This window comes from Mobula birostris, chromosome 23 (genome assembly GCF_030028105.1).
Source record: "Mobula birostris isolate sMobBir1 chromosome 23, sMobBir1.hap1, whole genome shotgun sequence".
Lineage (NCBI taxonomy): Eukaryota > Metazoa > Chordata > Chondrichthyes > Myliobatiformes > Myliobatidae > Mobula > Mobula birostris.
The window spans coordinates 41,060,762-41,084,109 of NC_092392.1; the positions used below are offsets into that span (position 1 = coordinate 41,060,762).

The 23,348-nt window shown below is 40.6% G+C and overlaps 1 protein-coding gene across 11 annotated transcripts in view; it reads left to right on the plus strand.

Moving 5' to 3' along the window:
• The window catches only part of anks1b (ankyrin repeat and sterile alpha motif domain containing 1B), an 860,133-nt gene that overhangs the window by 229,792 nt on the left and 606,993 nt on the right, over positions 1-23,348 (plus strand). Inside the window, exon 1 of one of the 11 annotated variants that reach the window (XM_072241227.1) lies at positions 3,506-3,622. The exons of the other annotated variants lie outside the window; for them this stretch is intronic. The gene's annotated coding sequence lies outside the window, so the exon portion shown is untranslated. Of the gene's footprint in view, positions 1-3,505; positions 3,623-23,348 lie in introns of those variants that run through there. 11 annotated transcript variants of the gene reach the window in all.

A 23,348-nucleotide genomic window follows, 5' to 3' on the forward strand; every position in this document is an offset into this window, starting at 1 on the left:
GAACGTCATAGGAAGTCATTCCTGCCTATGGCCATCAAACTTTGCAACTCCTCCCTTGGAGGGTCAGACACCCTGAGCCGATAGGCTGGTCCTGGACTTATTTCATAATTTACTGGCATAATTTACATATTACTATTTAACTATTTATTACTATTTTATATTACTATTCTATTACTAATTATTATTTCTATGACTATTACTATTTACTATTTACTAATAGTAATATTACTGTTACTATTTCTATTACTATTTATTATTTATGGTGCAACTGTAACGAAAACCAATTTCCCCCGGGATCAATAAAGTATGACTATGACTAGATACAGTACCGATTTGTGGAGAATGCAGCAGTAGCCGGGAGACACACAGCACATCTTTAAGAAAAAAGCCGAAATAAACGTTCTAATTAATTAGGTGCCGCCCCACACGTAACTGTCGGCCCAGATCAGAGGCGATGCAATCGGCAGTCTGCACTGATCTGAGCCGACAAATATGTGTCGGGCGGCACCTAATTAATTAGCATGTTTATTTCGATTTTTTTCTTAAAGATGTGCTGTGTGCCTCCCGGCTACCGCTGTACCACTGCATGCTTCGCAACAATGTATCAGTTGGCGGCCTGGAGGGTGGGGGCCACTGAACCACCCAACCTGCGATGACTCAGTCTAACACAACATCATCAGTGTGCTCGGCAAGCTGTCTTCCCGATTACGGTAAGTGATACTGCACTGTACATACATTATTTCTACTTTATATCGGCTGTGTATTTTTACATGTTATTTGGTATGATTTGGCAGCTTCATAGCTGAAAAGTTACTGGAGAGCGCTTGTGCCGTGTTTTTGCCAAGAGCGCTTGCGTGACATTTTCGCTACGGAGAACAGTGCAGTAATGATTGTGGAAAAGTATTCCTACTTTATATAGGCTGTGTATTAATCATATCATTCCTGCTTTTACTATGTGTTACTGTTATTTTAGGTTTTATGTGTTATTTGGCATGATTTGGTAGGTTATTTTTGGGTCTGCGAACGCTCACAAAATTTTCCCATATAAATAAGTGCTAATTGCTTCTTCGCTTTACAACATTTCGGCTTATGAACAGTTTCATAGGAACGCTGTACCTTCGGATGGCGGGGGAAACCTGTATAAATGTTTGAGGTACTCTCAGAGGCTCTGGGTGAGTAGATTCAAGTCTGAAATTGATATATTTTTGGGCTATATATGGATCAGAGGAAATGCAAATTGGCTGAGAAAGTGGAATTGAGGTGGAGAATGGACCATCACAGGCATGGCCTTCTCACTATTGAGGACATCTTCAAGAGTTAGTGCCTCAAGAAGGAAGCATCCATCACTAAGGAATCTCACTATCTAGGACGTGTTTTCTTCCTGTTGCCATCATCATGGAAGAGCTGCAGAGGCCGGATTTAACAACAACTTATTCCCCTCCAGCATCAGATTACTGCATGATCTATGAACACTACTGTTAGGGTGTATTCTGGGGTTATGCAATGTAGCAAATATTAATTTCAACAGCAACCTGTCTTCGGATCTGAATGTGGAATGTAGATTGAATTTAAAATGCTTTCAGAACAATGGTCTTCCCAGAGCTGCAAATGGGGTTGATTGCAAACCAAGAAACCCCATTCACCTGAGTTGTCTGCTTAAGCATGAATGCAGCTCAGACACAGAGGTGACCAACACTCATTTTGGGTGTGTTGGTGTGAAGATCTAGATGTTTGAAATTAGGTGTAATTCAAAGGAAGCATCATGAATGCATTATAACTATAGAAATGGTCCTGTTATTAACTTTGTTCTTTAACATATAAAATGTGATGTAATAATGGGTCAGAAGGCCTTTTCTTCCAGGAGTATCTCGAGTATGATGCCTGCTTGTTGTGCGGAATAAATTGTATATATCACCAGCTTCAGTGACTTTTATGTCATATGTCAGTGCTACTAAATCTGATTCTGACTTTCATGGGAGTAGAAGACCAAAATAATTTATTTAAGAAAACTTTGTGACAAGGAAATCCGCATTCTATATTTTGTCGATTTTTAAAAATTTCTTGTTTTTGCAACTTTGTCCTTTTGTTAAGATCCTGTCAGCCATCGAAAGCAACATATTACACTTAATATATTTAATCTCTCATATGAAATGATGTCTTAACCTTTCACTGGATAAACACTTTAATTATGCTCTTCATTATTGCAATTTATTCCTTTTAAATTCCTGCTGAGTGGATCTCCTCCTTTTTCATTGTTTTCATCATTTCCACATTATGATGCTCGTGACTGTTCTCATTGTTTGAGATTTGGCCTAAAATTGGGGTTATCTTCACTTTAAACATCTGTTCCTTACTTTTATGTTCTAAGCTTCCAGATAAAGCTTATCTTTAATCGTGTTCTATGACCAATGCTCTTCTTAACTCTACACCAAAGACTCTGATTTCTTTGAACTTTATCATTTCAATATATATTGATTTTCCAATTATTGTTTAGAAAATATCACCAGATTTTTTCTAAATTGAGATTTCATCCCATTTGCTTTTCATGTTGCCTTTGTAATTCATGGCATTAACAGAACCCATTCAGTCAATTGTGTCAATGCCAGCCATAAGATAAACAATTTCAATTAATCCTGCTTTTAGCTCCAGGTCTGTAGTCCAATAAGGTCACTATACCAGCTCCTCTACCAGATGTTTACAGCATTCACCTCCCTTTCAGGGAAACACAAACCACTCAGGCTGATTTTATTATACCTTAGCTCCTCTAATCTTCTTACCCTTTATCTATTAACCCTTGATTTTGACCTTCTTACTCAGAGAAATAAGCTGTTCTTGTTTACATCTTGGTTAGATCTCCCCTCAGCTCTATCGTGCCAAAAGCAGTAAACCCAACCTATTCTATTTTGTAAACTATTCTGTATTTCCTCATAACAAATTGTTTCCATTCTTGTGTATACCTTAGCTGAATCCTCTCTGAGCCATTTCATACTTATCGATGGCAATATTGATTTTTCTATTTTGAAAAATTACATTAAAATACTGATTGCTGGCAATACTACAGCTTTGATTGTTCTCATATTTTCTGCATTTACAGAATGACTTCATCTGCATAAACCTTGTTACAATTAACTCCTCCCAAATTTGATGGTCAAGGCATTTCACTGTACTAAATCTTGGTACAAAGAACATTTATTATCAAAGTAATTATGTTGTATACAACCCTGAGATTCAGCTTCTCCACAGAAAGCCACGGGAAAAAAGAAAACCAAGGAACCCGTTCAAGGAAAAGTATCAACCCCCAAGTGGAAAGAAAACAGATCACGCAAACATTAACATAAAAAGAACAAGAAAACGCAGAATATATAACACAAAATTGAAAGTGACCAGGCATATTTAGTTCAGCGCAGCATTATTATCTGCAGGCCATCCTGATTCAAAATCACTCAAATAGCAACAAAAAAGGAGCAGCCAAAAACCAGAAAGACATCATAATGTGAACTATAGAGTCTAAGCCACAAACCATATGGATTAAACCTTGCCCAAAATCCAGGACTCCAGCACTATCCTCCGACAGCATCAAGGGAGAGAGAATATCCGGGAGATTCATTGCATTTTTCAAAAGGTGCAACGCAACTTTTCACCTCTTTATGTTTCCAAGTGGTTTCAGTTTACCGTTGCTTTTTGCTCTGCAACAATCTCTTGGCTATGTGGCTGCAACCTCATTAATTAAATGCTTTCTCTTAAATAATGTCACTTCAATTGATTTTGCAAAATCAGCATGAGGTGCCAGTAGACTGGAAGAGAGTGTATGTTGTGCCTTTATTTAAAAGGGCCACGAAGAAAAACCTGGGAACTATGTAGGTCAGTAAGTCTAAAACCTGTGGTGTGTAAGTTAGAGGATTCAGAGGGACAAATGTACACACAAGTGTTAAGGTGGGTTAGTCAGGGGTAGTCAGTACCACTTTGTGCGTGGGAGATCATGTTTTACAAATTTGACCGATTTTTGATGTTGTGATCAAGGTTAGTGAGGACAGGAAAGCCGACGTGGTCTGTATTGACTTCAGTAAAGCATTTGAAAAGGTTGCACACAAGTAGGTTGCTGTGGAAGGTTAGATTGCATGGAATCCTGCAATATTTTGCCTTATTAATCTGTGCTTTAATGCAATGCTTAAATGCAATGCTTAAGTTACATTTAAAACACAACAGAAATCTTGAACACAATGATATAGTAAGGCAAATAGATTTGCATACCATAATGTTCATCCAAACCTTCACATACATAGATACAATTAAAGAATGCCATCCTGGTATTAAGAATAGCAATAGTTTGGACTTCACATAACACTCATAGATGAAAACACAATAGATGAAATATGTTTGATTTTAATTCTGAAAACTTTGAAGAAGAATTCATAAACTATTCAAAATCAGTCCAGAATAGTCATATTGATTACGGTATTTGCCTTTCTAAAAAGAGAAGAGTGAATATGCCCAGATGAAGAATCTGTATTGACTTGAATATGCCCAGGTGAAGAATCCGTATTGACTTGAATATGTCCAGGTGAAGAACTTGTTTTGACTTGGATATGTCCAGGTGAAGAACCTGTATTGGCTTGAATATGTCCAGGTGAAGAGTCTGTATTGATTTGCTATTTATATGTTGGAAAATTGATAAATTAGTTTACTAATGGCACATATACCAAAGTACAGTGAAATTCTTGGCCTGCACCCTATTCCTACAGATCAATTCATTATAACAGTGCACTGAGGTAGCTCAAAATAAAAATGGTAACAGAATGCAGAATGAAGTGTTACAAATACAGAGAAAGTGCAGTTCAGATGGAAAATATTGCAAGGTCATTAGGAGGTAGACTGTGGGGTCAAGAGTCTATCTTGTCATACTGGGGAACTGTTCAGTAGTCTTATAACAGCAGGATAGAAGCTGTCCTTGAGCCTGGTGATATGTGTTTTCAGGCTTTTCTGCATCTTCTGCCCAATTGGGCTGGTGGGTGGAGGGTGGAGGGGTGGAGTGGAGAGAAAAAAGGATGTTTGGGATGGGTGGGATATTTGATTATATTGGCTGCTGTATCAAGGCAATGACTTGTGTCCACGAAAGGGAGGCTGCTTCCCGTGATGTACTGAACTGTGTCTGCAACGCTGTGCAGTTTCTTGAGTCACCGGCAGAGCAGTTGACATACCAAGCCACGCTGCATCTGAGTAGGATGCAGTTTATGGTTCATCGATAAAAATTGGTGAGGCACAAAAGAGGACACACCAAATTTCTTCAGACTCCTGGGGAAGTCGATACATTGGTGGAGCTTTCTTGGCCATGACATTGTGTGATTCATCTAAAAATAAGTGGCTTCCATAAAACACTGATCTCATACTCAGTAGGCATTATTGAGGAATAAAACGTAATGTGGTGAATGTGCTTACATGATGACCAATTTTTGTTCATTCTGACAACAGCTGGCAGATGTCACTCTAACAGTTATAATAGGGGCTAGAGACAAGGCAATGCTGCTTGCTCCCTTCTGATCTTGAACAAAGTTGCCTGCAAAATCCAGTGATCCTTGTGTTACATGTAAGCAGGAGGTTTGATGAGAAGAACATGAGAGGATAGATGGAAAAAGTACACCAAAAGGAGCTTCAACTTCAAGTAACATCTTTGTTTAGTTGGTTGTGCTGTCACCATTTGAGATGTGAGATTGTGGATCAAGACCTTTTGTTAAGAACACAAAGTTTCAGGGAAGAGGTAGAAGCTACCTCATTAAATATCTTTAAGACACAGTTCGACAGATTTTTGCATAGCAGGGGTGTTTAGGGGTATGAGGAAAATGAATGAATGGACTTTATTTCTTACATCCTGCACATACATGAGGAGTAAAAATCTGTACATTACATCTTCATCTAAATGTGCAATCATAGTAATTTATAATAAATAGAACAGTCAATGTAACATAGAATACACTCAAATCAGCGTGCGTTAATCAGTCTGATGGCCTGATGGAAGAAGCTGTCCTGGAGCCTGTTGGCTCTGGCTTTTATGCTGCGGTATCATTTCCTGGATGGTAGCAGCTAGAATTGATTGTGTTTGGGGTGACTCGGGTCCCCAATGACGTTACAGGCCCCTTTTACACACCTGTCTTTGTAAGTGTCTTGAATCATGGGAGGTTCACAACTACAGATGCTCTGGGCTGTCTGCACCACTCTCTGCTGATTCCTGCCATTAAGGGAGGTACATTTCCCATACCAGGCAGTGATACAGCCAGTCAGGACGCTCTCAGTTGTGCTCCTGTAGAAAATTCTTAGGATTTGGGAGCTGATACCAAACTTGCTCAACCATCTGAGGTGAAAGAGATGCTGTTGTGCCTTTGTCACCACAGAGCTGGTGTGCACATACCATGTGAGATCCTTGGTGATGTGTATGCCAAGGAACTTAAAGCTGTTTACCCTCTCAACCCCAGATCCATTGATGTCAGTAGGGATTAGCCCGTCTCCGTTCCTCCTGTAATACACAACCAGCTCCTTTGTTTTTGCGACGTTGAGGGAGAGGTTGTTTTCTTGACACCACTGTGTCAGAGAGATGACTTCTTCCCTGTAGGTCACCCGTTATTGTTTGAGATTAGGGCAATCAATGTAGTGTCATCGGCAAATTTTAGTAGCAGATTAGAGCTGTGGGTGGCGAAACAGTCATGGGTATACAGGGAGTAAAGGAGGGGACTTAGTACACAGCCCTGAGGGGCTCCTGTCTTGAGTGTCAGAGGGGTGGAGGTGAGGGAGCCCACTCTTACCACCTGCTAGTGATCTGACAGGAAAAGGCAGGTGGGTGGAACTGAGTCCATGGCCTGGTCAGCCATGATCTTATTAAATGGCGGAGCAGTTTCGACAGGTCAGGTCGTCTACTCTTGCTTCTAATAAGTAAAGAATTAAAACTCAATCAATAGAGGATTCTTCTAGAACAGAAGAGGTAATGTAATTTCACATATTATTCTTTAGCATTGGGATTGTGATGAAAATGGTGATCCTCATTATGAAATCAAGAACATTTTTTTCTGCTTAAAGCATTTTGGAGGCATAAATTCAAGTTTGTGTGATGCCTGGTGATTCAGGATTTTACCCTGGTATTCATTTGGGTGGCGGGGTGGAGATATGTCTCCATCAAAGGGAGTATAAGGTGCTCCTTCCCTCCGCTAACCTGCAGGTCACCCTTGGGCAAGGTGTAACACCTGCTTAGCCCCCCCTCACCTAATCAGGGTCATACGAAGCCATGGTAGCATCTGTTGCATATCACAAATCCTTATTATGTGACCACTGATGCCAGGCAGACAATCTCTGAAGAGTATTGATAATCATTGGGTTACCCATCGTGTAAAGGCACCTCCCAGGCAATGCTAAACCACTTCTGTAGAAAAATCTGCCAAGAACAATCATGGTCAAGGCAAAACCATGATCATGTACATCATATGACAGCACATAACGAATGAACGATTCATTGATAGAATAATTCATGTGCAATAGTTAATTTAAGGCCATGTAATGCGTAAAGGATATTAATTTGTGAATGCTGCAATGATCCCTCTACCAAAATTTTCCAACTATTCAATATTACTTCTGGGATAGAGATGTAAATGAGCTCAAGCAGTCTACCTATTTATTATATTCTCTCCTAAAGCTCAGCCTTCCACACAAAAACACTTCCAGTACATGAAACCATATGGTTTATCCAGTACCGAAGAAGGGTCTTGTCCTGAAACATCGACTGTTGATTCATTTCCATAGGTGCTGACTGACCTGCTGAGTTCCTCCAGCATTTTGTGTGTGTTGCTCTGGATTATTCTTGTGTGATTGTAAATGTGTTCTGTTCCTAAGGAGATGATTATCCATCTTATTGAAAAACAATATGAACCATAGAAAAGCTGCATTTTCTAGGTTATTTTCACCCAGAAAATGGGATGGTGTTACAAAATAAAAGCAGAAACTTGTGAGGGAGTATGGTATCTTCATTGCTGAGATGAAGCTGTTGAAGGAAAGAATGACAAGCCGTTAAAGGCCAATTTATACTTCTGCATCAAATCTATGCCGTAGGTACGTAACTACGCGTCACAGTGACGCAGACCGCAACAACTGTGATTGGTAGCATCGCATTTCCTCCTACGCATTTCCGGTTGCTTCTGAACGATGAAGCGAATCGTCAAATCTACCTGCTGACATCCGAAAATATTTGAAATGCATTTCCTCATCCATGTCTCTCAGTGGCCGGACAAGCACAGAAAATTCACCCTCCTTCTGCCTGAATCCGTTCAATGGTCGTACACACCATTTCCTCCAACGTTTTCTCTCTTTTCTGCATTGCAGTAATTTCAATAAAAGTAACTCTTGTTCAGCATTTATTAGCTTCAACTCCAACATGATGCGCTCAGTTTTGTCGCCATTGTTTAAAGTACACAAAGAAACTCAACACAGTGGCATAAAAACCCCACCACCAACTAGCGTTTTGGCAGTGAATTGGCAGACGCACCAATGCACAGGTATAAATGCTCACAACGACGTAGGCTACAGCGTAGAGCCTATGCAGAAGTATAAATCAGCCTTAAGTGTATACTCGTAGGAAGAAAGATTGACCGTCGTGCAGGCCAGAGAGGCTGTATTGTGAGCTCCATAAAGAAAATCAGTGCCTTTAACCAAAAGTGCAATTTTGTCTGTTTTCTATTGAAATTGATTATAGAGCCATTCCCAAAGGTAGAAATGCTTAAAACGTAATAAAGAACTTGCTGTATCAAATTGTACAAAGGTTGATGGAAGGATAAATGGCATGAACACAATATATTGCTTGGCCTAAGGTCAGCCTGTAGAACAGAAAAGGCCTTATTGTTCAATTAGTGTTGCTGAGCCATTCAATAACTAAAAGGATTAAGGAATGATATCCCATCAGTAACTTGTACACGAGTGGTCAATGCAGAAAAGGCATGTAAGGAGTTATGGCCAATTTGCTCATTAAGGACTATTTGCAGAACCTGACATCTGATTTCAAGAGAGGTTGATAATACGTGTGGCAAGTTGGAAGATTTGGAAAAGATTGGTGGTAAGAGGAGTGCTTCGTCAAATAAGTGTGTCACATCCTTTTGAAATCGAAATGAGTCAGCGTCCAGCTTTTTTATTAAACAAGAAAGATCAAATGTGGTTATTTCAATGAATAATCAAGGAGCTTTAGCCACACGGGTTGTCTGCAATGACTTAGACAAATGAATTATTCTGAAGTAATGCACTGAAGATGATGTGTGAGGTTTTACTGGGGGAAGTAATGGCACAAAATGAATCAGCTTCTGTGAGAATATATTAATGACAAACAGTAAACATTCATTCTCTCCACAACTGGCATATGGTCACTGCGGTGGGAGCATTTGCAAACAGCACAACGGTATTTGTCCAGGCTTTTCTGACAGCACCTCTCAGGCCCTCAACCTCCAGTAGTAAGAAGGGAAAGAGCAGCACCTCTGCCTATACGGACTTCATTAAAACGGCTGTAGGCAAGGGTGTCTCCACAGAAGCCCTGAGATCCAAAATCTGTTAAGAGCCAGATCAGAGGAATTCAAGTCTGGTGACCAAGAGAAGTTACAAGAGGTCCAGGTACAATCACCAGAAAGCCATTTAATGAGCAAAGTGTTAATTCCAGACCAAACTTGAATCAACAAGGGATGCTTGACAGTGGCTTCAGGGCAATGATGCATACATCAGGATGCTCTTTATCGACTACAACTCAGCATTCAATATCACCATCCCCTTAGAACTGTTCAACAAGCTCCAAGACCTTGACCTCAATAGCTTGTTTTGCAATCAGATCCTCGATTTCCTCACTTGCAGACCCCAGTCAGTTCAGGTTGACAACAACATTAACTCCACAAACTCAGTCAGCACAGGTGCACTATAACAGTGGTGCACCTAATTAATTAGCTTGTTTATTTCAGCTTTTTTCTTAAAGATGTGCTGGGTGAGTCGTGGCTACCGCTGCACCACTGCATTCTTCGCGGCCCGGTATCGGTCTGCAGCCCGGAGGTTGGGGACCACTGCACTATAAGGCTGTCTGCTTATCCCCCTGCGCTACTTGCTTTACATTTATAACTGTGCTAAGCACAGCTCCAAGACCATTTTCAAGTTTGCTGATGAAACCACTATGTAGGCTGAATCAAAGGTGGTGATGAATCAGCATATTGAAGGGAGATTGAAAATCAGACTGAGTGGTGTCATAACAACATCCTCTCGCTCAATGTCAGCAAGACCAAAGAGTTGATTATAGACTTCAGGAGGAGGAAAGCGGACGTCCATGACCCAGACCTCATTAGAGGATCAGAGGAGGAGAAGTTTAGTAACTTTAAATTCCCCAGTGTTGTCATTTCATAGGACCTGTCCTGGCCTCTGCGTGTGAGTACAATTACAAAGAAAGCACATCAGCACTTCTACTTCCTCCGGAGTTTGCAGAGCTTTGCTGTGACATCTCAATCACTGACAAATTTCTATAGTTGTGTGGTAGAAAGTATATTCACAGGCTGCATCACACCTGGTATGGAAATACCAGTGCTCTTGAACAGAAAAGCCTACAAAAAGCAGTGGATATGGCCCAGTCCATCACCGGTAAAGGCCTCCCCAAACATTGAGCACATCTATATGAAACTCTATCGCAGGAGAGCAGCATCCGTCAACAGGGATCCCAAGCCACTCAGGACATGCTCCCTTCTCACCGCTACCATCAGGTAGAAGGAGCAGGAGCCTCAGGACTCACCCCACCAGGTTCAGGAACAGCTCTACCTCTCAACCATCTGCTTTGAACCAAAGGGGAAAACTTCACTCAGCTTCACTTGCCTCATCATTGAAATGTTTCCACAATCTATTGACTCATTTTCAAGGACATTTCATCTCATGTTCTCAATATTTATTGCTTATTTATTTATTCATTATTATTTCTTCTTTTTATATTTACACAGTTTATTGTCTTCTGCACTCCGGTTGAGCACCCTAGTTGGGCTGTATCTCATTGGTTCTGTAAATGTAATTATTCTATAGATTTCTTGAGAATGCCCACAAGAAATTGAAACTCATACAGTGACATACAGTTTATGTAATTTGATAATAAAATTTACTTTGAACTTTGTATTTTCAATTACAAGCTGCTGCACCTAGAAATGGACTTAGAAACATTCCTTCCTCATCATTAGATCTCAGTTCTATAACTTCCTCTCCACCAGCACAGTGGTAGGTCTTTTGGAAATAAGAGTACACCAGTTCAAGAAGACAGCTCATCACAGCTTCAATAGGACAATCTGAATGGGCAATAAATAAATCAGAATTAGGTCTAATATCACCAGCATATGTCATGAAATTGGTTGTTTTGTGGCAGCAGTACATTGCAATATATAATAATAAAAATAATAATAACGGTATAGATTGCAATAAGAAATATTTATTAAAAATAAGTCAAATAGGTAATGCAAAAAGAGATCAAAAATCAATGAGGTAGTGTATATGGGTTTACCAGGAGCGCTGTGCATGCGGGGCCCTTAGTATTATTAAGGATCCCACCCATCCATTTAGCAAACCCCTTTGACTTTCTACCATCAGGCAGGAGACTATGATGCATAAAAGCAAGAATGGTCAAGATGAGAAACTTTTTCCCTCCCCAGGCTGTCAGGCTTCTGAACTCCCTGCCGCATTGTATTGAAAGTGTCACTGGTTAATCCGTACCTTGCAATATCTAATATTAATGTACTTCTGTTTGTTATTTATGTGTGATTCATCTGTAGATTTTATCCTTACCTTCGTATGTTATTATGTGTTATGTGTACTATTACGCTTTACACCCTGGTTTGGAGAAATGTCTCGTTTCTATATACATTACGTAGTTATATACATGTATATAGTTAAATGACCATAAACTTGACTTGACTTATTGTCCATTCAGAAACCTGATGGCAGAGAGGAAGAGCTGTTTCTGAAACACCGAGTGTGTGCCTTCAGGCTCCTGAACCTCCTTGATGGTTGCATTGAGAAGAGGGCATGTCCTGTATGGTGGGGGTCCTTAATGATAGATGCCGCCTCTTTGAGGCATCGCCTTTGGAAGATATCCTGGATGCGGGGAAGGCTGGTGCCCATGGTGGAGCTGGCTGAGTTTCCAAACTTCTGTCACTTTTCCTGATCCTGTCAGGTGGATCCTGGAAACCAGCCGGTGATGCAACCAGTTAGAATGCTGTCTACAGTAAATCTGTAGAAATTTGTAAGAATCCTTGGTACGTACCAAGTCTCCTCAAACTTCTGGTGAAATATAGCCACTGTTGCGCCTTCTTTGTAATTGCATCGAGCTGTTGGGCTTTCAGAATGCTGTCTTTGCCATTGATGTCCGCTCCAGAAAAATTAATAAAGAAATTTAACAGAATGACTAAAGTCATTATACCAGGAAAAGAAGAGAAGCAAATGATGATGTTATAGCCAGAAGATATCTGGGAAAGTATGTTATAAATAATCTAGTAATGATTTACTGTATATCATATATAATATCATATATAATTGCCCAAGGCCATGTAAAGTAATATTAAAATGATTAACTTTTTGACATGTATTGAGAAAATCCATAACAAAGGCCACTTGGCTGACTGCAGGGTGCGTGGAATGCAAAATGACTACCATATTTTACTCATCATAGCTCCAGCACTTCAGAAGTAGCTATAAAGAGGCCACAGTTTATGAAGTTAACTTAATCCTTTATATACGTCATTCAAATTACCTCGTAGAGGAAATCTGCAATGGTCTTTACCTCAAAATGATGTTGATTGAGGATGAGCCAAAAGGAAAGTTTAAAAACTGACGATTTCTGTTAAGCAATGTTTTGCAACTGTGCCAAGTAGATTCATTGAGGAACAAGTGACTTATCCAACTTGTGGATTACCAGTTTAATTTTATCACCATCAGTAATGTACCTTGCATTTCCTGCCTAATGGCGTAAAAGGAGGCCTGTTGAGTATGGCCGTTTTCAGACTAATTCCATCAAACCTTTCCCCCCAATTATTTATCTGTAATCTTTTTTTCTCTCTTTCCATCTCCCCTCTTATTTTTAAGATTTTTCTTCCCTGTTAACCTGTAGTTAAGGTAATTTACAGTAGCTACAGTGGCAATTGGTGTCTTTGCTTGTCTTTGAGATGTGGAAGGGAAAACTTCCTGTAGAAACCTGTTCAGACGCAAGGAGAACCTGCGAACTTCACACAGACAGAACCGGAGGCTGTTGTGGTTTGTGCTGTAGCTTTCCTTCATCTGAAAGTGTGGCAGGGATGCTGCAAACACTGAGACATACGTATATGAGCATTTGTGGAGGTTAACTGTAACTGCCTGGAGCTTGTGTTCATTAATAACTGAAGCATAATGAAAAATGTTTCCATGCCACCAGCACCGGGAAACTGTTGAACCGAATGTCTTAACTTCACTTTTTTAAATGTGTTCTGATGCTGCAGAAAGAAAGCTTAACTTGTGGAAATGAAGGTTTACAGTCGTTATGACTACAGCAAACCAGAGAAGCATCATTAGTTATTGTTATGGTGTATTCTGAACCTTAGTACTAATTTTCTCTGTATGAAATAATATAACTTCTGTTTCTGGTAGCTAGAGTTTTAGGCTCCATTAACAAAAGAAAAATCTTGGGATTTAATTAATTGACTTATCAAAATCAATAACTAATTCTATACCACATTGCACTTGGCTGGATGTTGGTCTCTTTTTTGCCACAATAAGGTACACTCAGTGGCCACTTTATTAGGTACCTCTTGTTCACATTCTTTTGCTGCTGTCATCCAACCATTTCAAGGTTCGACATGTTTGTTCAGAGATGCTGTCCTGCACACCACTGTTAGTTCCTGTCAGCCTGAACCAATCTGGCCATTCTTGTCTGACCTCTCTCTTTAACAAGGTGTTTTTGCCCACAGAACTGCTGCTCACTGGATATTTTTGTTTTTCGACCATTCCCTGTAAACTCTAGAGACTGTTGTGCATGAAAATTTCACGAGATCAGCAGTTTGTGAGAGCTCAACTGCCCGTTTGGCACCAACAATTATTCCACGGACAAAGTTACTTAGGTCACATTTCTTCCCCATTCTGACGTTTGGTGTGAACAACTGAATCTCTTGTACATGTCTGCTTTCTTGTATGTATTGAGGTTTCACATTATTGGCTGATTGGACATTTGTGTTAACGAGCAGCTGTACAGGTGTACCTAATAAAGTGGCCACTGATTGTTTATTGTACACTTTTGCAAACTTCAGGTGCCTGAGAAAGTAGATATGAGAAGTATGAAATGGGTTCTAATGAGGTGTATTAACTCAGTGCCAAGAAAATTTAAAGTTGTTTTTGAGAAATTGCATTCCGGAATTGTCATTATTACAGACGAACAATTTCTAGGTGGATTTATTGATAGAAAATTGTCGTTAGAAGCCCAAATTTCACATTCAACAACAACGTGAATGGATTTTGATCTTGAGATGTGGACATACCTGCAAAACTGTGACATGTTTCCACTTGTAATTTTAACAGAGTAGATTGCTGTGGTACGTAAAGAGGTAAGCATGTTAATTTGGAATTAACTCGACATAGGATATTTCCTTCCACAGGGAACCGTATGTAGTGAACCAATTAGTCACTTTTACTGGTGATACCTGAGTTATCCTAACTTTGTGTTAATCACTTGCTAAGCTACATTTACATTAGTGTGCTTTTTGTTCCTTCTTCCTCTGAAGGGGCTTTGAGTTGCAACAGGGATGATTCCAGTTCTTAGAACTGTTGTCCAGGGTGTGAAATTGACAAAGCTGCACTTATTTTCATTCAAGGAATGAAAATTGAGAAATGATACCATCCTTGTCTTTAAAACGCCAAGAGGCAAAGATAATGTAGATGCAAACTGACTAATTAATTTGCCAGTAAGAACAGTACTTGATGGGATGACGATAAAGTTAATTGGTCTCTAGTGAGAACAGCCTTTAAAATAAATAATTCCCCTAAATCAGTGGACAAAAGAATAGGCAAAGGTGAAGCCAGTTACTTGATCGTTCAAATTAATTGTGCAGAAGCAAGATTGAAGGTCACAAAAGTGAATAAAGTTTAACAAACTTGATAAAGTATCATGATTTCCTGACCTGCTGACTTCAACATGTCAACAAAGAAAGCTATGGACAAAGAGAAAGATTCCAATTTTCCTTGATTAGCTTTCTGGGTAAAGGATATTCACAGTGGACTCTGCAAATGAGCTGTGGAAGAAACAGAATTAACTTATAAAAAACGTTTCATATTTTCAAGTTCCTTGTGCATTCATTAACATTTTTGAAGCCAATTTTGTGGATATTGTGAATCTTTCTTGCAAGTAAAACAATCTGAATGGTAATTGAAATGATTTTTCTATATATTCCCCACACCCCTTTCTTTCAATGTTTTCAGCAACCCTATCTATATCTGAGGCACTTGTAGCCTTCTGTTCGCTGTGGATTTGCATTTGTTTTGTTCCAGAAACCAATAATTTAAAAATCTGATGTTATGATTGTGAAGTGAGGAAAGATATATTGGAGCATAACAACATCTAGTCTCTTGTGTCTCCAAGGTATTTTGGTGAGTGGGATGAAAGAAGCATTTAAACAAATTAAGTTATTCCTCCACCACCACTCCAGTGTTGTGACCTGTGTTTCCATCTGTAACACAGTCATATTCCTGTCCGCCCTAGTAACATCAGAACAAAAATTTAGATTGACATTTCATTGCAGAACTGAGAGAGTATTGCATAGTTGGAGAAGCTGCCTGTGGAACACAGAATGAGAACAGTACAGCACAGGAACAGGCCCTTTGGCTCACAATGTTGTCCTGAACCAATTAAATTATTAATCAAATGGCCAATTTATCTGATCCCCTCTGCCTATACAATGTCCATATCCTTCCATTTTCCTCACATTAATGCACCTATCTAAACATCTCTTAAAAGTCTCTAATTTATCTGCCACCACCACAGGCAATTCATTCTAGGCACCCATCACTCTCTGTATTTTTTAAAAAAAAGCTTGCCTCTCACACCTCCTTTGAAAATACTCCCTCTCACTTTAAATGCATGCCTTCTGGTATTAGACATTTCACTTCTGGGGGAAAAAAAAGATACTGTTTGTCTACTCTATCTATGCCTCTCATAATCTTATAAACCTGTCACATCTCCCCTCAGCCTCTGGCGCTCCAGAGAAAACAGCTCACATTTGTCCAACCTCTTAAAGAATTAAATCAGGACTATCAGGTGGATGCAAAAGGTTACTGAAGTCATTATTTCAGAGAGTGAGGGGACTGCTGCTTCTTTGTTAGAAGAGCGTAACAACATGATGCACACGCAAGGTTGGAGGAGCAACACCTCATATTCTGTCAGGGTAGTCTCCAACCTGAGGGCATGTACATCGGTTTCTCTAACAAATAATTTCTCCCCCTTCTCTCTTTGATCCATTCCCCTTTCTGGCTGTCCTCTAACCCCTTCTTTTCTACTCACACGCCCGTCATTTCCCTCTGGTGCCTCTCCTCCATCACATTCTCCCATGGTACATTGTCCTCTTCAGCCCTTTACTTCTTCCACCTACCTCTCCCCCTGCTTCTTATTTCATCTTGCAATTCCCCACCCATGACCTTCCCTTCCCCCTCACCTGGTTTCATCTATCATCTGGTAGATTGCACTCCTTGCCCTCCCCAACCCTCATCTTCTTATTTTATTGTCTTCTTCCCCCTTCCTTTCCAGTTCTGATGAAGGGTCTCAGCCCAAAATGTTTTCCATAAATGCTGCTTGGCCTGCTGAGTTCCTCCAGCATTTCATCTGTATTCCTCAAGATTTCCAGCATCTCCTGTTTTTAAAAATGTTTTGAATTCTTCCCATTAGTTCCTCTTTAAATGCTGAATATACAAGAAGATTGCATTGCAGAGATCTGTATTATTGTTGAGTTAAGAGTCTGAATGTTGCTGATGTTGGAGTGTCAATAACAAATTACTGAGTTGCAGTGAAAGCAAGTTCAGTAATGAAGCTTTCCCTAGTTCCGCAAGGAGTACTTTAATAAGGGTCACCAGACTATGGTTTTCAGGTGTCCTTCAGAAAACATAAGATACCATGTTGCATTACAATAAACCTGCAGTGTTAAAATACCACTTGACTCTGCAAGTCAAAATATTACTTTAATTAAAATTGTTTTTGTATCCAATGCTTTCACAGTATAAATAAAACAAAATGACTGGAGCAACGGAATTAACTGCAGGTTTTCTTTGTATCTATAAAATATATAAACTACACTTCCTGTGGCTCAAGGACTTTCATTCCTTGTGATTTTCCTTGCTTTTGTTTCACAATTCTTTCTATAGTTCCAATTGTTCCATTTAATATCAGAGAATGCATACAATACACAACCTGAAATTCTTCTCCTCGTAAGACATCCATGAAAGCAGAGCAGTGACAATAAAAACATTAGAACTCAAAGCCCCCCAACCCCATGCACAAACAGCAGCAAAGCATCAATCCTCCACTTTCTCCACTTATTTCAGCAAAAAGCATCAGCACCCATCACCACCACCCACCAAGCAAGCAGTAGTGAAGCAGCCAAGAGAAACCATAACTTGCAGTACAACAAAAACTAACTGTCCACCTGACAATTTGACATGCTACAAGCTCTCTCTCTCCCCCCCTCCCTCTCTCCCCCTCTCTCTTTCTCCCCCTCTCCCCTCTCTCACTCCTCCCTCTCTCTCCCCCTCTCTCTTCCCCCTCCCCCTCCCCCTCTCTCCTCCCTCTCTCTTCCCCTCCCCCTCTCTCCCCTTCCCCATCTCTTCCCCCTCTCCCCCTCTCTCCCCCCTCCCCCTCCCCCTCCCCCCTCCCCCTCCCCCTCCCCCTCCCCCTCCCCCTCCCCCTCCCCCTCCCTCCCTCTCTCTCTCTCTCTCTCCCTCTCTCTCTCCCTCTCTCTCCCCCTCTCTCCCCCTCTCTCTCCCGCCCTCTCTCTTCCCCCTCTGTCTCTTCTCTCTCTCTCTTCCCTCTCTCTCTTCCCTCTCTCTCTTCCCTCTCTCCCCCCTCTCTCTCCCCCCTCTCTCCCCCCTCCCTCTCTCTCTCTCCCACTCCCTCTCTCTCTTAGAAGGCAAAGAGAGGTGTCACACAGCGAGAGGGGAGACAAAAAAAAACAAAACAATGAAGTCTTTCACTTTTCTGCTCAGTTATTTTTGCAGTATTTGATTAATGTTTTTGATGTGATGTCTGTGATTATTTCTCAGACTCTTGTCTATTCTCTCCTCTAAATGTTTCTGAATTTCTCTGCATGGATCTCAACAAAGTTCTGTTGCTCAAACTTTCAGTCTCTTTTCAATGTGGCTCAAAATTTAACCCTCAAATCAATAAAAATTATCTGCAAATGTTGAACCAACCTAGAGAAGCTACTGCACAGGAATACTTGCGTGGAAATGGCATTGCCACGGTTTCATGATTTCAAAACCAGCATTCTGGATCATGTCCAGTCCTGGTAAACGGAGAGGAGTAATTTAATACTAATTGACAAAGGAAAGGCTTTGCAGACAACTCCACAGATTATGCTGGTGCAATCCAGCCTTTCGGTGCACCAGACAAGGATAAAGCACTTGTAACTATTTTTGGTCAGTTGTGTAAAGTGAATGTGTTATGTTTTGTAACTCTAGAAACTAATCAAAAGCAAAACACAGGAGTTGGGAAACAGGTCTACTTCTTCAGTGACGTGGTGGTGCAATGAAGTGTGCCTTTATTATAACCCATAATGAATTCTGTAAACAACCAAAGAATGCTTATTCAAACTATTTATTTGCAATATACACAAATATCACTGAAATATTAAAAACACTACACTCCTCCCTGCTTATACACAGTGTTCCATATATAGAACTACTACTTAGGTCTGAAGATTTAATGGCTGTGGAGGATTTCTTATTCATGTGGGATAATGTCCTTTCTGACAAGAAGGTCGCTCTGCTTCGCAGGTGAGACTAATGGTTTTGAAACAATCTCTCATTCTGGGGCCTTCTCTGTGCTCTGAACCCATAATCTTTTAATCTTTTTAACGTTCTTTTGAGATGTTGGAGATGTTCCTTGTCATCCTCACTGGTTACAATGATGTCATCCAGGTAACACTGAGTGCCTGGGCAGCCTTGCAGCACCTCATCCATGGCTTTCTGCCAAAGTGAGGGGCAGATGCTAGTCCAAAAATAAGCCTATTATAGAGATAAAGCCCTTTGTGAGTGTCTGTGGTGAGAAACACCTTGGACTCTTCTTCCGTCTGTAGGTAGGCCTCAGTTAAGTCCACTTTGTTGGTGTTTCCCTCCAAAGTTCAAAGTAAAATTTATGATCAGAGTGCATACATGTTAGCACATACAACCCTGAGGTTCTTTTTCTGTGGGCATACTTAACAAATCTATAAAACAGTGACTGTAAACTGTAAACATCAGGAACTGTTAGCTGTAAACAAACTGTGCAAATGCAGATATAAATAAAAAGCAATAAATAACAAAAATGAAATAATAATATAGGAGTCCTTTAATGAGTGTAGCTGTCCCCTTTTGTTCAAGAGCCTGATGGTTGAGGGGTAGTAACTTTTCTTAAACCTGGTGGTGTGAGTCCTGAGGCTCTTGTACCTTCTACCTGATGGCAGCAGTGAGAAAATAGCATGGCCTATGTGGTGAGGATCTTTGATGATGGATGCTGCTTTTCTACGGCAACATTTCATGTAGATGTGCTCAATGGTTATGAGGGTTTTACCCATGATGTACTGGGCCGAACCCACTACCTTTTGGAGGATTTTCCACTCAGTGGTGTTCCCATATTAGGTTGTAATGCAGCCAGTGAGCGCACTTTCCACCACACATCTATAGAAGTTTACCAAGGATTTCGATGAAATGCCAAACCTCTGCAGACTCCTGAGAAAGTAGGGGTGCGCTCGTGCTATCTTCACAATAATGTATATATGATGAGTCCGGGACAGGTCCACTGAGATAGTGACAGCCAGGAATTTAAAGTTTCTGACCCTTTCCACCTCTGGTCCTCTGATGATTACTGGCTCACGGACCTCTGGTTTCCCTCTCCTGAAGTCTACAATCAGTTCCTTGGACATTGAGATTGAGTGAGATGTTGTTGTTATTACTGCACTTGTAAGCTGATTCACCGCCACCTTCGATACAGCCCTCAACAGTGGTGCCATCAGCAAACTTGTAAAGGGTGTTGGAGCTGCACTTAGTCATAGGTGTGAAGTGAGTAGAGCAGGAGCTAAGTGCACACCCCTGTGGTGCTCCTGAGCTGCAGGAGATTGTGCAGGAGATGTTTTTGCCAATCTGGACCGACTGGGGTCTACAAGTGAAGAAATCCACAGTCCAATTACACACGGCCCAGGCCTTGGGGTCTACTGATTAGTTTTGAGTGGATAATGGTCTTAAATGCCGAGCTGTAATCAATAAAGAACATCCTGATGTATGCATTTTTGCTGTCCAGATGTTCCAGGGTTGTGTGAAGAGCCAGTGAAATATCATCTGCTGTAGACCAGTTGTTTCAGTAGGCAAATTGGATCAGATCCAAACTGCCACTCAGACAGGAGCTGCTATACTTCTACACTAGCCTCTCAAAACACTTCATCACTGTGGATGTAAGTGCCACTGGTTTGCAAGGATATCCTCTATCCTTGACAGAGGGTATTGATCTACTTTCTATACAGGGTTAATGGTGACCTTATAATCACCACAGATCATGACAAACTCATCCTTCTTATCTACTGGGACTACTAACATTGCCCATGGGCTCCAGTGAACCTTGGAAAGAATTCTTTCAGCCTCCGTGTGATCTATTTCACTGGCTACTTTCTCATGGATGGTATAAGGAACCAGACGGGCTTTGTAAAATTTGGTTGTGGCATTTTCATTAAACACTATTTTAACCTTGATATGTTTGAGTTTTCCAATGCCATCACTGAACTGCTGTGGCATCATCCAGTACCTTTTTAATTTGCTTGCAGTTGACTCTATTGCCGGGGATGTGGCATGCAAGTTATGGATGGATCTCTAATGAAGTTGTAGTTGTCTCAGCCAATCATAGCCTCACAATGTTGGCCCTCCTGCTTTTACCACATTCAAGCCCAATGTGGCGTGTTGGTAGTTGCATATCACTGTTACGAATGTCATTCTCACAGAAGTTATCTTTTTTCGAGTATAAGTTCTTAGTTGGATATCTGCAGGCTTCAGTTCTGCATTTTAATTAATTTGCCATTCACTTCAGGTGTAAACCATATCGCTTGTCTATTGATACTTTTCTCATTGTAAATCTCAAAGTCACTCAGTCCTGTGTCACTCTCATTATTATCAGACTTTTCAACAACAGCATGCATATTAGTGCTCTTTTTGAAACTGCAACTTGAGTTTTTATCTTTTCTCTTCACTGTGCAGTCCATTTATTCTTGTCTTCCTGACATGCTCTTTGTATGTGTCCTACTTTGTTGCATGTTCTGCAAGTTTCGCCTTTAAACCTGCATTGAGCTGCTGTATGTGAGCCTCTATAATAATGGTAACACAATTTGTTTGGCCAGACAGGTTTCTGTTTCATCATCATCATTATGTGCCTTGTCATCTGACATGGCGATCATAGTCTATGACCATGATTGTTCTTGGCAAATTTTCCTACGGAAGTGGTTTGCTTTTGTCTTCTGGGCAGTGTCTGTACAACATGGGTAACCCCTGTCATTACCAATACTCTTCAGGGATTGTCTGCCTGGCATCAGTGGTTGCATAATCTGGATTTGTGATATGCACCAGCTGCTAAACTAACTATCCCCCCACCACCTGCTCTCATGGCTTCACGGAACCCTGGTCAGTAGGGGGGGGGGTGTCTAAACAGGTGCAACACTTTGTCTAAGGAGGGATGGAACGCCTTACATCTCACCACCCCACCACCCAAGGTTTCTGTTTAGATGTCATTCATTACACCGCCACATGAGAGATCACTTAGTTTGTGGAGTCTGACAAGAAAGCATTCAAGAACAGTTCCTAACAGAAGCACAACTCACCTTTAAAAGAACAGTTCAAATCGCTGTATCAATGGAAACAGCAGACAGAGACACAATTGGATTGCATGAATAAAATTGACTGTGAAAAAATTGTAACATGCATTTTTTTCTGTTTAGATGTTGCAGTACTCACTATTTATGAACTCATGGCCATACTCATTGTTTGTTAATTTCGTTAATTTTCTGCCTTTTTTTAAAACTCAGCCGCCTCTCTCCCCTTTTGAAGAAACACGAGCTGTGCTTTTTTTAAAAAATTTGATTGCCTCTTTCTCCTTGTGAAGCAAAAAATGTGTTGTGCTTCAAATGGTAGGTAGTCATCTTGGATTTATGTCAAAACTTTCTCATCACCACTGTTATGTTTGTATCCCTAGAAACAAATTGAAAGTATAACACAGGACCTGGGAAATTCGTCTAATTAGTTTTGCTTCTTCATGATGTGGTGGCGTCATGACGTATGCCATTCACGTACTTTTACATATAACCTGTAAGCAAACAATGAATACTTAATCAAACAATATATATATATACACTATTGCTCAAATATTACTGAAATATTAAATAGACTACAGAATGATGCACCTCAACCTCTTTCAGAGAGAGGTCCCATGTATTACTGAAGCCAGTCTTTAGACAATTTGATTAATTCCACATGGTTATGGTGATGGTTCTAATAGCAGCAAAAGCTTTGACTCCAGCCGTTTTCCAGTCATTGTGCTGAAGACTTGCTAACCACATGCATGTTTGGGTGGCTCCCGTGCTGCTCCAGCACTGGCTCCCCACTGGCAGTGTGGAAAATTTGCCTGGAGAATTGCCTAAAAAAACTGGGAAAGTCAATTTCACCAAATTGCTGCCTCGTCTTCCACCCTGATCAGCAAATTATTAGAAAGTGTTGGCAAAGTTGCTATAATTATGAGTTTACCTACCCATTACATCTTTGGATTGTGGGAAGAAACTGGGGGACCTGGAGAAAACGCACGCATTCCACAGGGATGACGTACAGAGACTCCTTAAAGAAGATGCCGGGATTGAACTCCGAGGTGTAGTTGCATCTTGTTTACTGTTACGCTACCAGGGGGTAATTCATGCAATAGAACACCTAGACCCCTCTTGGCTCTGCTCATTTGTTGTTTCTTTCATATAGATAATTACCTGCACAAGGTCACACTTCCCAACATAAAACCCCCCATTTGCCAGGTTTTCACCCAGTCACTCCATCTGTGTATCCCACTGCCGAAGCAGAGCAAGCAGGACAATAGGACATTT